Here is a 15,589-nt window from a genome sequence, read left to right as displayed (position 1 = left end):
CACGACGAGTTCTCACTCCACTTCGACGTTCGAAGAGATTTTTTTATTTTAGAGAGTATAAGAAAGTCGTTACCGAATTGCACGGGGCGATCGTTTTGAAAGAAGCGCGCAAACGACCACGGCGCTTTCGTTCTCTCGCTCGGATAGAGAGAAGAAAAACAAAATTGAGATCGAACCGTCGTAGGAACAAGAGGAACCCTAATCACACTCGCGTGCTTTCGGCGAAACTCGAAGCTTCTTCGACGCGGGCGTTAGTCGGTACCGGCTCGATCGGCTCGGCTTCCAACTGCAACGTGCTCGTCCTTTCTCGGCATCGTTCTTCAACGCACTACAATCGGTGACTCGTGTACTAACTCTCTGGGAATTCCGAACCTAACGGGTACTACTTTTTACATAGCACCCGCCTCCGCGAAAACCCCTACGAAAGCTCCAATTTTTCGAGGTGAAACGTTTTTTTAGCCTAATCGAGAAAAACTTTTTCGGCTCCGGTTAACGTTATCATAACCGCAGTATCGATAATGATCCTTCCGCAGGTTCACCTACGGAAACCTTGTTACGACTTTTACTTCCTCTAAATGATCAAGTTTGGTCATCTTTCCGGTACGGCGGTGCGACCCGAAAGCCGCTCCGAGTACCAGTCCGAAGACCTCACTAAATCATTCAATCGGTAGTAGCGACGGGCGGTGTGTACAAAGGGCAGGGACGTTATCAACACGAGCTTATGAATCTCGCTTACTGGGAATTCCTCGTTCAAGGGGGACAATTACAAGCCCCTATCCCTATCACGAAGGAGGTTCATCGGGTTACCCAGTCCTGCCGGACAGGGGTATACACACGATGATTCCTTCAGTGTAGCGCGCGTGCGGCCCCGGACATCTAAGGGCATCACAGACCTGTTATTTTAGGTCTCTTGCGGCTAAACGCCACTTGTCCCTCTAAGAAGGAAGACCGACACAAGTGATCGGTCGCCTATTTAGTAGGCTAGAGTCTCGTTCGTTATCGGAATTAACCAGACAAATCGCTCCACCAACTAAGAACGGCCATGCACCACCACCCACCGAATCAAGAAAGAGCTCTTAATCTGTCAATCCTTCCGGTGTCCGGGCCGGATAAGTTTTCCCGTGTTGAGTCAAATTAAGCCGCAGGCTCCACTCCTGGTGGTGCCCTTCCGTCAATTCCTTTAAGTTTCAGCTTTGCAACCATACTTCCCCCGGAACCCACAAACTTTGGTTTCCCGGAAGCTGCCCACCGAGTTAATTGAGTAACCAAGGCGGATCGCTGGTTGGCATCGTTTATGGTTAGAACTAGGGCAGTATCTGATCGCCTTCGAACCTCTAACTTTCGTTCTTGATTAATGAAAACATTCTGGGCAAATGCTTTCGCTGTAGTTCGTTTTGCGACGGTCCAAGAATTTCACCTCTAGCGTCGCAATACGAATGCCCCCGTCTGTCCCTTTTAATCATTACCTCGTGTTCCGAAAACCAACACAATAGAACTCGAAGTCCTCTTTCATTATTCCATGCACCATTATTCAGGCGGGACGCCTGCCTTGAGCACTCCAATTTTTTCAAAGTAAACGTAGCGGGCACCGACGACACTCAATCAAGAGCACCAAAGGAAAACCGCCAGGATGTTCAGGCCAGGCAGTAGCCGCCGAAGCGGACTACCCGTCTGTAACTGAGATTCAACTACGAGCTTTTTAACCACAACAACTTTAATTGGAGCTGGAATTACCGCGGCTGCTGGCACCAGACTTGCCCTCCAATGTTTCCTTGTTAAAGGATTTAGAGTGTACTCATTCCATTTACGGGGCCTCAAAAGAGTCCCGTATTGTTATTTTTCGTCACTACCTCCCCGTGCCGGGAGTGGGTAATTTGCGCGCCTGCTGCCTTCCTTGGATGTGGTAGTTGTTTCTCAGGCTCCCTCTCCGGAATCGAACCCTGATTCCCCGTTACCCGTAACGACCATGGTAGGCGCGTAGCCTACCATCGAAAGTTGATAATGCAGACACTTGAAAGAAACATCGCCGATACAAGATCGTGCGATTTGCCCAAAGTTATCCAGAGTCGCCATGGTAAACGGGCCGACGCCCGATTGGTCTTGGTCTGATAAAAGCGCTCGTTCCCGAAGGTCGGAGCTCTGCTGCATGTATTAACTCTAGATTTACCACAGTTATCCAAGTAAGAAAGTACGATCTAAGAAACCATAACTGATTTAATGAGCCATTCGCGGTTTCACCTTATTTCGGCATGTACTTAGACATGCATGGCTTAGTCTTTGAGACAAGCATATGACTACTGGCAGGATCAACCAGGTAACAACGTGAAACGTCGTTAGTACCGCTAAAGAATTCTAAAACGAGCGCTAAAAGCGCCGCGTGTTCAGAAAAACATTAGCGGTTGTTCGACGGCTTTTGGAAAACCGTCGGAACTTACTCGGGAAAAGGCATCGCTTGACGCGAGCGCCGTAGTCACCGAGACTTTTTCTCGATTCGCTCACCACCATAGCGGCTATTTCACCCGCCGAAATCGGTCGTATCGATAGTGTGAGGAATTGGCCTGAAACGAGGCCGCCATCTATTTGCGAAACGGTGCTCATACTACAACGCACCTTCTAGGAGGACGTATGTGAGCTAACTGTTACGCAAGCAAGTCTGACTTATTACTAGCTCGACTTCACTACAAAATGTAATTGGAAAACAAATGGAGCCGTTTCTGAAAATTGGCCACCAAAATGTCGATTTCGAATTTTTACGTCAAAATATTTAAGTCACGCGACATATAAATGGTTGGAAGAAGAAAACTTGACACATAAATATTTCTATGAATTAATTAAACGGGACATATAAATATTTCAACGGCAGGTTGGCTACGGGGACGGGGGAACATGTAATATTTCGACGGCAGGTTGGCTACGGGAATGGGAAAGATGTTATATTTGTTCGTCACGTTTACTACGGGGAAGGGAAAAGATTTTTCTAGGTTACGTTTATTAATATTATTAACTTTACTGTGTTCATTAGGATTGTTAAACTTTTCTATAAATATACATACTTGCTCTTGCTAGTACACTTGAATTTCTACTAAACTAATCAAAATACCTAAGCCTAAACAACCTTCACATACAATAAGTCCAAAAAAGCACTAATCTATCCAAAGGCATATACCCCACTCTATTAGATAGATAAACACTTAAAATAAAACATTTATGAATTAACGTATAAAACACGCGCATTGTTTTGTAGAAATAATACGAATAATGCCAAATGAAATTTCGTTTTGAACAAATTTTTAGTTCATGAAAGAAAGCGAAGTGTATGCTCACTAAAAAAGTGAAAAGAATTTTTTTTTAAATAGGGTCGAATATATAAACGTTTCACTGACAAGGAGACATCCCGAAGAATAACCCATCCATTTTGTTCAAATTGACCAAAAGTTCACCAATTTTGATTTTTTCGTCAATTTTTTAATATAACATTTCTAATTTTAGCATTTTCAAATTATTGAATTTATATTATATTTTTCGCAGGGGGGAGCCTTGCAATTGGTCAGAATCCCATGTTATTTTCAGTGGCAAAAGTTTGATTATCTGTTATCAAAAACATGTTTAGTTGCCATAGCAACCAAAAGCTTTTTGACAATACCAAATCAAAAGTCCTCTATGCGATTTAAAATGTTAAAATCACATATTTCAAGGGTCCCCCCCTAAAAAAAACGGAATTTTCCAAACAATTCATATTTAATAAAAATATGTAAATTGGGAAACTTTTGGTATTTTTGGGTGAATTGGTACGTCGTTGGGTCCAAGAGAGCGAGGTACGGTAAATTGAGGTAATTTAAAAAATTGTGAATAATTGCTAATCATCTAAGTAGAGAAGGACTAAATATGAACCATTTTTCCAAGATGGCCGCCAAGATGGCCGCCATAACCCCCCCCCCAAGACACCCCCAAAATATTTTCAAAAACAAAAATTTTTGTCCTTGGAAAAATTCAAAAAAATATTTTAACTTTAAATTTCACCTTGAAGATGATCTTTGACCTCGACGCTCGAACACTGTTCACAACCTCTAAGCCTCGGTCTATCACCCCAACAAGTTTGGTCACGATCGGACAAGGTCGAACCGAGATATCGGCGGTAATATGTGACCCCTCCGATTACGTCAACTTATTTACTTTTGGTGTCACTTTTTTCTTTTTTTCGTTTTTTCGCCGTTTAAAACGCTAATTAGTTATTTGCGAGATGGGGAAACCTTCGCTTTATATCCTTGAAAACTTTAGGCCACAGCCAATCACGTAATATCCAACTTACCCCTGTTGAAAATTAAACTTTATTTACTTTTTGGAAATAAATAAATAAACAATCAATACATAGTTTGCATCCCTACGTCATCAATGACGCAGTTCCAAGTATAGATATAAGAACCAAGAATAAATATTTAATTTGAGCTAGAATGAACTATGCCGCCATTTTGCCGGTGTAGATTTCTTAGTAAAACGGGAGGGTTAACAGTTTCAATCAGTTGTTTGCGGATTTTAATTATTTTCAAATGATTAAGAAATTAGTTTCACGTTAAAAATGGTTATCTGCCTGGTTAAAAATTGTTCGAGTAGTTCAATTACCAAGGGAGAGCGAAAATTGTTTATTTTATTCGATAGCGAAGGTAATTGTAAAAAGGATGACCGCAAAGGCCTAACTTTGATAAGCTTTGTCAACTTCTTTTCGTAGATATTTCTGTCGTAATTTGATATTTTATTTAAATAACCCGGCCTTAGAATCTTATCTGACTTGGTTTAGGGCCCATTTAAAATTTGAAAGCATAAATCTAATTAGTTTTGTCGCTTTGACGAGATTACCAACAAAATGGCTACCTATTTAGTAGCTACGCGCGAAATGGTTTGAATTTTTGATCGCCCTCCCAGTTTCCTTGGAGACCATAGGCCCCTCCCTTCGGTGCAAACTATGTATACACATTTTAAAACAAATTACAATGGGGCTGGTCAATATCCGCCCGAGATATAGCCCCTTATGTATAACCCCGGTCGAAATAAAATACAATTTAACTTACCCCCGTCTAAATAAAATACATATTTTAAAACACAACAAATTGCAATAGGCCTGATTGGTCAATATCCGCCCAATAACTTATGTTTTACCCCTGTTGGAATGAAACTTTATTTACTTTTGGAGATAAATAAATAATACAATAACGACATAATAAACAATCAATACATATTTAAAAAAACAACAAATTACAATGAATAAAAGCGGTATTTATTTAAGTAATTGTTTGTTTTTATTTAAATAATAGGCTTATTCACTTTCAATTATTTAAAAATTTTGCAATTTTTATTAAACTATTGGTTATTTAAATAAATATTGAAATATAGCCGAGCTTATTTTATTCATGGATTAATCTACTGCCGAGCACTAACTTTTGCAACTCGAAAGGCTATAATTTTACCCAAATGGATGGCTGGTTAATTTTTAATAGTAAAATAATATATTCTAAAGTTGGAAAATCATTTTTAAGTTACATAATCAATAAAAATTCCAAAACCATTTATTTAAAATAAATAAAAAATAATTAACTTTTTAAAACAAAAATAGCAACATTGTAGATAGAATTTTCTCTGACTATACACAGTGAACGAACGGGTGTTTAACGGTGGCTAAATTAAAACAACATTAAGTTTAATAATTTGAATTATTTTCAAAATTAAACATTACTTACATTGATTGATAATTTTAACTTTCTGCTGAAACATGTTACCAGAAACACGCTCTATGAAACTCTGCCGCATTGTGGACTATAAAAAATATCTATATATCTTTAAATTCATAAATTAAAAAATTACCTCTAGGATAGAACAGGTTCAATTGCATTATCCTTGTAAAACTGATTTCATACCCACCCCTTAATTATCGTCACGTGTAAACGTTATCAACTACAGTTACAGCCTTGGAAAACTAGTTTGGATTTTTCAACAATTGACTAATTATATCAATTAAACGCAAAAATGTTTATTAACATCTGGCATCACTGATCCTACTCTATTTTTCCCAACTTTCGCATCTCCGCGCCAGATTGAATTAATCAATAAAATTATAAACGCAGATCACGTTTTGCCAGGAGACATTCCACAGAGGCAGTGAGAAAAAAAAACTGGTTGCTCTAACAAACGTTGTATATATTTAATGTGAATTAAAAAACGGTTTTTTTTTCAAAAAATTCAATTTTATTTTGTATTGCTCTGTTGTTTATGTAACTTTTCTCTATATAATACAAGAAATATTTATAAAAAAAAGATTTATTTCATTTTATACACAGTGTTTTTTTAGATCGAGGATAAATACATACCGAACTATATTCGGATTCTATACAATCTGTATCTCTTGAACGTCTTCTATTTCCTCTTACACCACATATTATACAAATTAAATGTTGAGGAAAGAATAATAATGCATCCGATGGAATTCTCATTGATAAACAATTGCCTTGTCTAAAAACAACAGGTTGGTAGTAAAATCGACATTGTTTATTCCAACAATAATACAGGAGTCCACCATATGTTTCTAACGACTCGGTATATCCAAAACAATAAGGACAACAAATAAAACCATCTTTTTGTACTTTAACAGAACCTCTTTCTAACAAATTTTTGCAAGAACTCTCGTCCACTGTATAAAATGAAGAAATAATTAAAAAATATAATTAAAGAATATTAAAATTACTAAATAACATACTTTTATCTCCAAAATTGAAGAAAAACTGTATTTCTTAATATTCAACTCTCTCGTTTACACGGCGAATATATTTCTAATGATTAAAGGTATAATTCAAGTTTTTATACAAATTATGTATGTGTAGATATTAATATTATCATAAATTAAAAACCCCGAAGATTTCAGGTTATATAAAAATAAGTCAAGGTAAAATCTTTTTTCATAATATAGTATATTTAAAATCACCTTTAGAAATAATTAATCAAATAATTATGTTTCAAAAATAATTTATATTTTGTAATTATTTTCAACCTTATTAAACGATAATTATAATACAAATTTATCGTAAATACATGTACTTTTTATATATTAAAAAGGGTGTTCGTATCGTTGAAATGTGCTTTCCCCCATCAATACACAAACCTGCTAACCTTGAGGAATTTAATATTTTTCAAAATATAAGTTATTTGTTGAGTTGTATAATATCACTGTAAAACCTAATTGCGAGTAAATTTTTTTATTATATCACAGTTGAAATGGGAAAACGCAAGATGTCTCAAAAATCGCCCTCTTTAAAAGTTAAAAAAATGAAGTTATTTATGGGGAAACCAGAATTTAAATGGTTTCGATTTCCTCAGATTTGCAATTCAATGGGAAAATTTAGAACATCCAATTAACATTAAATTTATTAAAATTGATCAGTTAACTGTTTAGACGACATGTTCTACAACCTGTGTCATATAACCGTTTTATTTATGGATTTCAGTTTAAACACAAAGACAATTCAACTGTTAAGTACATAGAATTCAAAATAGAAATATTAATTGCAGAAGCATGTTCCTTAAAAAAAAGAGGATATTTAAATCGATTATTTTTTTAATTTTAAACCGTTATTAACGTTTCATTATTAATTCTGTTAAATTCACAATGCGCTTCGGATTTCATCTGTTAGTTATTAAAATTTAAATATTCGGTTTTTATGTTTGCAGAGCGAATTTTACATTTTCAACTAATGTTAAATATGTTAGGAATTCTATTTATAAAAATATTTTAAAAATTAATTTAAATTTTATTTTTAATATTTGTAAAAAAAAATTCAAAACAACCATTTACTTTCATTGAAGATATTCAATAATAATTATAATTTATATTAACCAAAACGAACTTTGCAGATAAAAAAGGATGTTTATATATGTTGGTAAACAAGACAGCACAAACAAATATACTAAATTAATATTGAGTTAATTAAAAAATAAAATAAAATTAAACCAAAAACAAAAATAAGAATAATAATTTAATAGAAAAAATAATCAAAAGATTCATTAAAAATAAGTTTGAGCTCTAATTAAAGAAAAATTAATTAGTTTATAACAATTTAAATAACAATGTTATAAATTCCTCTATCCGTAAATAATATTTGTATCTGTTGTCAAATAGTTGAGATTGAAATTTAAAAAAAATATGTTTGATATTTTGAAACAAATGTTAGGTTGATGTTCTAAATAAAATAGCCTTTGTTGAATATTTCAATTTGAATTGATTATGATTTTGTTGTTTTTGATGGATAAAAATCATTGAACAATCGCTTATAAACCCAATATCATTTTTCTTTATATGTGCACGGTAACTTTCCACCAACTATTTTAATTTCTATTACAAACATTGAAGATTTAAACAACATTAGCAAATTGACGGTTCAAGGTTTTAACATATACTATATTACAACCATTTTCGTTCCGAATACAAGATCTTTACGACGTTCTAGTTCTATAATATAGAAAATCTACAATTAACGTGGAAATTGTAGATATCCTTTCCAGTACCAAGATCCACATTTGGAAAAATTATAATTTTATTTAAAAATATATTTTTTTGGACAAATATTTCCGTCATAGTCCTACAAAACTGTTAAATGTACACATAAGACAAGAAAATTTACACTTATACGAAATGTTTATTATATTTTCTACAAAAGCATGTTTGGATGTATTATGTAATAATCGTATGATTAAATCTTATAAGAATTATCGCGATGTTTAGTGTTATTTAAAACTTTGAATGCTTGAATTAGTAAAATATTTCAAACCAGGCAAGAATAAGTTCCACTTAACCGAGCGAAGAGTATATGAATCGCAAAACACATTCTAGCCGGGGGCCACACTATTAATGGATAGGTAATTAACTTCTAGTCGTTTTACCTGTGGGTAAAAGTGATAAAAATGGAGTCAATCAAACCTGTAGTAAAACTGGGGTGTTATCATGTTGCCGAGCTTGTTCACCTTGGTATTAGGTATTATTTTTACGGTCTGTTATTGAACGTTCACAATTCACTTCTCTGTGATTCAATAGGATTTATTGACCATCACCTTGATTAATGTGCATTGTATGTTACAATTATTACAATCAGTTTAATTTATTCCGATAGTTGGATTTACCACATACTATACAAATAATCCTTTAAAGTTGATCATAGCAAATTTAACATATTAATAATGGTGTCCTAGGTAAAATATTTACATGCCAAAAGAACATTATTAGATAAATAGACCAAGCTTAAAGACCATTTTCAATATAATAATATATCAAATGGGCTTTCAATTTTAAAATGTAAAATATATTATAACAGATTTGACATACTATGAATTACATTATTTTTGCGGTATTTATGAAGATTATAGTAGAATATCGCATTAGGAAACATTTCCATAATTTTAGTTTTAATGTAGTATGCAATTGTCAATTTAAAAGTAACAGTCCATCAGTTTGATATTTAAGAACATTTTGCAAATTATGTGATTATTAAATTTTAGAGTCATTCCAGGTGAGATAATATTAAATTATTTTAGAATAAAGTCTTTATCTTTCAAGATTTACTGGTTCTATTAAATAACATGGAACAATGACAACATTTTTATCATCAGAGTAAATCAATCCTATTTCTTTTGAAAGAAATTGTGCACCGTTTTTGCAAAATAGCGCAAATTAATGTATCTTTTGTTGCGATAAATTCTATATTATTAGTGATTTGAAGAAAAAACCCATGGGCAATTTCATATGAAATGGTTAAATTTGAATACATTTCGGCTAAATCAAATTAAATTGGGTAAGTTCTTATATTATTGGATTAACTGAAATTATTATGATTGAATTGATAATAAATTGAAAACTTTCGAATACATTTTGGTAAATGCTTGTATCTTGGGTTAATTGAAATAAATAAATTTAGTAGAAACAACATTGTCTACATTTATATAAATTTTAAGAAATTCAAATGTTATTTTTTATTTGAATAATTTTTGGTAAATTCCAATGATATTGCGTAATTAATATCATTTTGTTTAGTTTTTTTAATTTTGACTAAGTTCAATTTACTAAGTGTAAGTTCATTTACCATTGGGTGGTGCCTCAGGTATTAACTTAGGTGATTATTATTATTAATGGGAATAATATCGATACATTTATTATCTAATTAAAATAAATATTGGGTAAATTTATGTAATGTTTTTGTAAATAGATAAGTGCTTGCAACGAACAAATAGACCGAATTATTGAAGAATAACTACCGATTTTATCGGAACATGAGGTATTTGGTGGCAGGTGTTTTGAAAACCAATGGCATAATTAAGAACTAGCTCAAAAACAGGTAGCTGATTTAAACAGCCCTATAATATTACAAATCTTTGTAAAACTTTAGTTTTGGGAAATACCGCTAGAAGACGCCAGTCACATTTAACCATCATGTGACTAGAGCAACTTTTTCTTGATTTTTATAATCATCCAGCATTTATCAACGAATCTTTTCCGATGACTGACAGTCAGTAAAATACGTAAAAAATGCATTTTGAAAGTAAAAGGATAAAGAGTTTCAACTCAAATTTTAAGGCAACCCTTTTTAAATGTAAACGAGTTGGCATACAATTATAGAATTGAAAAAACAGAAACGAAAACTTCAAGCGGAATATATAGCAGAGAGAATACTCCTTGAAAGTTTGTTACCTTTCATACGAAAGGAACCTATCTAACAAATATTTGCAAAGGATTTCGGAAGAAAAAAGATTATTGAGTTAAGATGAATTATCCACCTGGGGCTTTTTTCGCCCTTACTACGGTTTAATTGTTGAAAGACGGAAAGATTGTGATGTACCATTAATAGTTCGCGGTAATCAGATTCATTTGTGTCCATTTATTCTTGCCAAATTGGAAATGTAAAATAATATCACAAAAAAAGTTAAAAAAAAATTTTATTTATAATTTTTATTTCAAGGTGTAAGGATAAAATATTTTTGTGTAACCTGTTTAAAATCGGGTTGTTAATGTAGTTTATATTACGTGGTCTGTTAGAAAAAACAAACCACATCGCTTTCTATACGAACTAGTTTCGCTTTGATTTTTGTTGGCGAATAATGACTTATAAAGAAAATAAGGAACCGTTTAAGGACTATGAACTGATTAAACATTTAAATAAAGAATTGAAAAAACTGAATCGAAATCTTGAAATGGATTAATTGCACAAAGAATGATATATTTTCAAAAAGAGCATAATTATCACGAAATGCTTTTGGAAGGAGCCCTAAAAACTGGGTTCTTAAAGGCGATAGACAATTTAGTCGTTTTTATAGATAGCGTGTTAAATGTTATTAACGATAGTTCCTTTGTGTCAACAAAAAATGTTGTAAAATATTAATAAAAGTTTTAAATTTTAAATCAGAGTTTTTATTTTAGAGTGTGACAGCTAGAAGGATGTAAGATAATTTAAAAACAAATTATAACAATTTTTTACAAACATATTTAATTTCAGGTTCAGAGTTGAAAATTATTTTATAACATTGTATTATTCATTTTTGAGTTTTATGTTATAAATTTACATAATACTATTACATACTAAACAATCAGATAAAACAACCCTCATCAAGGCGGAGTTTCCCCAACTGTCTTAGCCGGCGGGCTATCTTAGCGTGAGGGAAAACGTTACGCGCACCAACTCCAGGGTATACCGGGAGAAAAAGCCTTACGATAAGGAAGAACGGTGAGAAACGCTCTCTATTAAAACATTCCTACACGTTTTATTCGATCTAGCTAGAACTAAATTTACTGTGTTTTATAGCCGTTACGTTGAATTTCTAATTAACTCGGCAAAAATTGTGTATTTTGATCACAAAAAAGTGGATTTTTGGTACTATTTCTCTTGAAATTTAGGTCGGACAGTCGACTAGTTGTAACAGTATCAATTTTTTGGAAAGAGCCGATACATTTAAGCGATCATACAAAATAGTAAGAAATCAATTTCATTACACGTAACATCGTTAATTTGTTTGATTTATATTAGCGAGAAGCACTCTGTGATTTCGTAGAAATCTACGCTGCCTTTCGTATTTCACAGGATTATCAAGTGGAAGAAGATTTTTTGGATCAATTTATAGGTTATTTTGGAGATAAAAGTATGTTATTTAGTAATTTTAATATTCTTTAATTATATTTTTTAATTATTTCTTCATTTTATACAGTGGACGAGAGTTCTTGCAAAAATTTGTTAGAAAGAGGTTCTGTTAAAGTACAAAAAGATGGTTTTATTTGTTGTCCTTATTGTTTTGGATATACCGAGTCGTTAGAAACATATGGTGGACTCCTGTATTATTGTTGGAATAAACAATGTCGATTTTACTACCAACCTGTTGTTTTTAGACAAGGCAATTGTTTATCAATGAGAATTCCATCGGATGCATTATTATTCTTTCCTCAACATTTAATTTGTATAATATGTGGTGTAAGAGGAAATAGAAGACGTTCAAGAGATACAGATTGTATAGAATCCGAATATAGTTCGGTATGTATTTATCCTCGATCTAAAAAAACACTGTGTATAAAATGAAATAAATCTTTTTTTTATAAATATTTCTTGTATTATATAGAGAAAAGTTACATAAACAACAGAGCAATACAAAATAAAATTGAATTTTTTGAAAAAAAAACCGTTTTTTAATTCACATAAAATATATACAACGTTTGTTAGAGCAACCAGTTTTTTTTTCTCACTGGCTCTGTGGAATGTCTCCTGGCAAAACGTGATCTGCGTTTATAATTTTATTGATTAATTCAATCTGGCGCGGAGATGCGAAAGTTGGGAAAAATAGAGTAGGATCAATGATGCCAGATGTTAATAAACATTTTTGCGTTTAATTGATATAATTAGTCAATTGTTGAAAAATCCAAACTAGTTTTCCAAGGCTGTAACTGTAGTTGATAACGTTTACACGTGACGATAATTAAGGGGTGGGTATGAAATCAGTTTTACAAGGATAATGCAATTGAACCTGTTCTATCCTAGAGGTAATTTTTTTATTTATGAATTTAAAGATATATAGATATTTTTTATAGTCCACAATGCGGCAGAGTTTCATAGAGCGTGTTTCTGGTAACATGTTTCAGCAGAAAGTTAAAATTATCAATCAATGTAAGTAATGTTTAATTTTGAAAATAATTCAAATTATTAAACTTAATGTTGTTTTAATTTAGCCACCGTTAAACACCCGTTCGTTCTCTGTGTATAGTCAGAGAAAATTCTATCTACAATGTTGCTATTTTTGTTTTAAAAAGTTAATTATTTTTTATTTATTTTAAATAAATGGTTTTGGAATTTTTATTGATTATGTAACTTAAAAATGATTTTCCAACTTTAGAATATATTATTTTACTATTAAAAATTAACCAGCCATCCATTTGGGTAAAATTATAGCCTTTCGAGTTGCAAAAGTTAGTGCTCGGCAGTAGATTAATCCATGAATAAAATAAGCTCGGCTATATTTCAATATTTATTTAAATAACCAATAGTTTAATAAAAATTGCAAAATGTTTAAATAATTGAAAGTGAATAAGCCTATTATTTAAATAAAAACAAACAATTACTTAAATAAATACCGCTTTTATTCATTGTAATTTGTTGTGTTTTTTAAATATGTATTGATTGTTTATTATGTCGTTATTGTATTATTTATTTATCTCCAAAATTAAATAAAGTTTCATTTCAACAGGGGTAAAACATAAGTTATTGGGCGGATATTGACCAATCAGGCCTATTGCAATTTGTTGTGTTTTAAAATATGTATTTTATTTCGACGGGGGTAAGTTAAATTGTATTTTATTTCGACCGGGGTTATACATAAGGGGCTATATCTCGGGCGGATATTGACCAGCCCCATTGTAATTTGTTTTAAAATGTGTATACATAGTTTGCACCGAAGGGAGGGGCCTATGGTCTCCAAGGAAACTGGGAGGGCGATCAAAAATTCAAACCATTTCGCGCGTAGCTACTAAATAGGTAGCCATTTTGTTGGTAATCTCGTCAAAGCGACAAAACTAATTAGATTTATGCTTTCAAATTTTAAATGGGCCCTAAACAAAGTCAGATAAGATTCTAAGGCCGGGTTATTTAAATAAAATATCAAATTACGACAGAAATATCTACGAAAAGAAGTTGACAAAGCTTATCAAAGTTAGGCCTTTGCGGTCATCCTTTAACTACTCGAACAATTTTTAACCAGGCAGATAACCATTTTTAACGTGAAACTAATTTCTTAATCATTTGAAAATAATTAAAATCCGCAAACAACTGATTGAAACTGTTAACCCTCCCGTTTTACTAAGAAATCTACACCGGCAAAATGGCGGCATAGTTCATTCTAGCTCAAATTAAATATGTATTCTTGGTTCTTATATCTATACTTGGAACTGCGTCATTGATGACGTAGGGATGCAAACTATGTATTGATTGTTTATTTATTTATTTCCAAAAAGTAAATAAAGTTTAATTTTCAACAGGGGTAAGTTGGATATTACGTGATTGGCTGTGGCCAAAAGTTGCCAAGGATATAAAGCGAAGGTTTCCCCATCTCGCAAATAACTAATTAGCGTTTTAAACGGCGAAAAAACGAAAAAAAGAAAAAAATGACACCAAAAGTAAATAAGTTGACGTAATCGGAGGGGTCACATATTACCGCCGATATCTCGGTTCGACCTTGTCCGATCGTGACCAAACTTGTTGGGGTGATAGACCGAGGCTTAGAGGTTGTGAACAGTGTTCGAGCGTCGAGGTCAAAGATCATCTTCAAGGTGAAATTTAAAGTTAAAATATTTTTTTGAATTTTTACAAGGACAACAATTTTTGTTTTTGAAAATATTTTGGGGGTGTCTTGGGGGGGTTATGGCGGCCATCTTGGAAAAAATGGTTCATATTTAGTCCTTCTCTACTCATCTAACAAAATATAAATTTATTTAGATACATTCCGACTACATTGGAACAATTTAAAAAATTGGGTCTACCAGAAAAACACAATAACTTTTGGTATAATTATGTTAAATACAGTTTTATACTTGAATCATATTCATAACATGAGCTTTAGCCTCATTTAAAAAATGAGTCCTTTGCTCGTAGATATATTTAGTTGGTAAATTTTTTATGTTGAATTACAGAACACTGAAATAAATACGTGAGAGCAGTCATCACTTATTTGGTAAATATTCAATACTTTTAGTGATTTAAATTATGTTTCTATATGTTCTCGAGATCTCTTATTTTCAATAGATCTTATATTTCCTTTCTCGTCTAAATAAAAAAAAACAAAATTAATAATGAAGTGTTACCCCGAATGCATATACAGTACAAGCTATGGGATAAATAAGTGAATTGTAGTTAATATTTTTTACTTAGGACCACTGAAACAAGTCCGCAGTAAATACATCCCCTGTAGCATTTTAGAGTCGGGCCGACGTCGGCTAGTGTCTTAAAACAGAAAGGTCGGCCTACTGTCGGGCCACCCCACTCTGAAAGGTCGAAATGTCCTAGTAGAAAAGTAGTCGGCCGACCGTCGA

At 32.7% G+C, this 15,589-nt stretch overlaps 1 non-coding gene across 1 annotated transcript; it reads right to left on the bottom strand.

Annotated features, from left to right (window-relative positions):
- Positions 1-516: 516 nt before the first annotated feature.
- Positions 517-2,317, bottom strand: LOC149949054 (small subunit ribosomal RNA). The gene has a single exon (XR_016480118.1). It is a non-coding gene; the product is annotated as a small subunit ribosomal RNA (ribosomal RNA).
- Positions 2,318-15,589: the final 13,272 nt, after the last annotated feature.

Source organism: Leiobunum rupestre, chromosome 3, assembly GCF_980474605.1.
Source record: "Leiobunum rupestre chromosome 3, qqLeiRupe1.1.hap1, whole genome shotgun sequence".
Lineage (NCBI taxonomy): Eukaryota > Metazoa > Arthropoda > Arachnida > Opiliones > Sclerosomatidae > Leiobunum > Leiobunum rupestre.
Note: the sequence above shows the minus strand (reverse complement) of the source record. Positions and strands in the feature narration are given on the sequence as shown.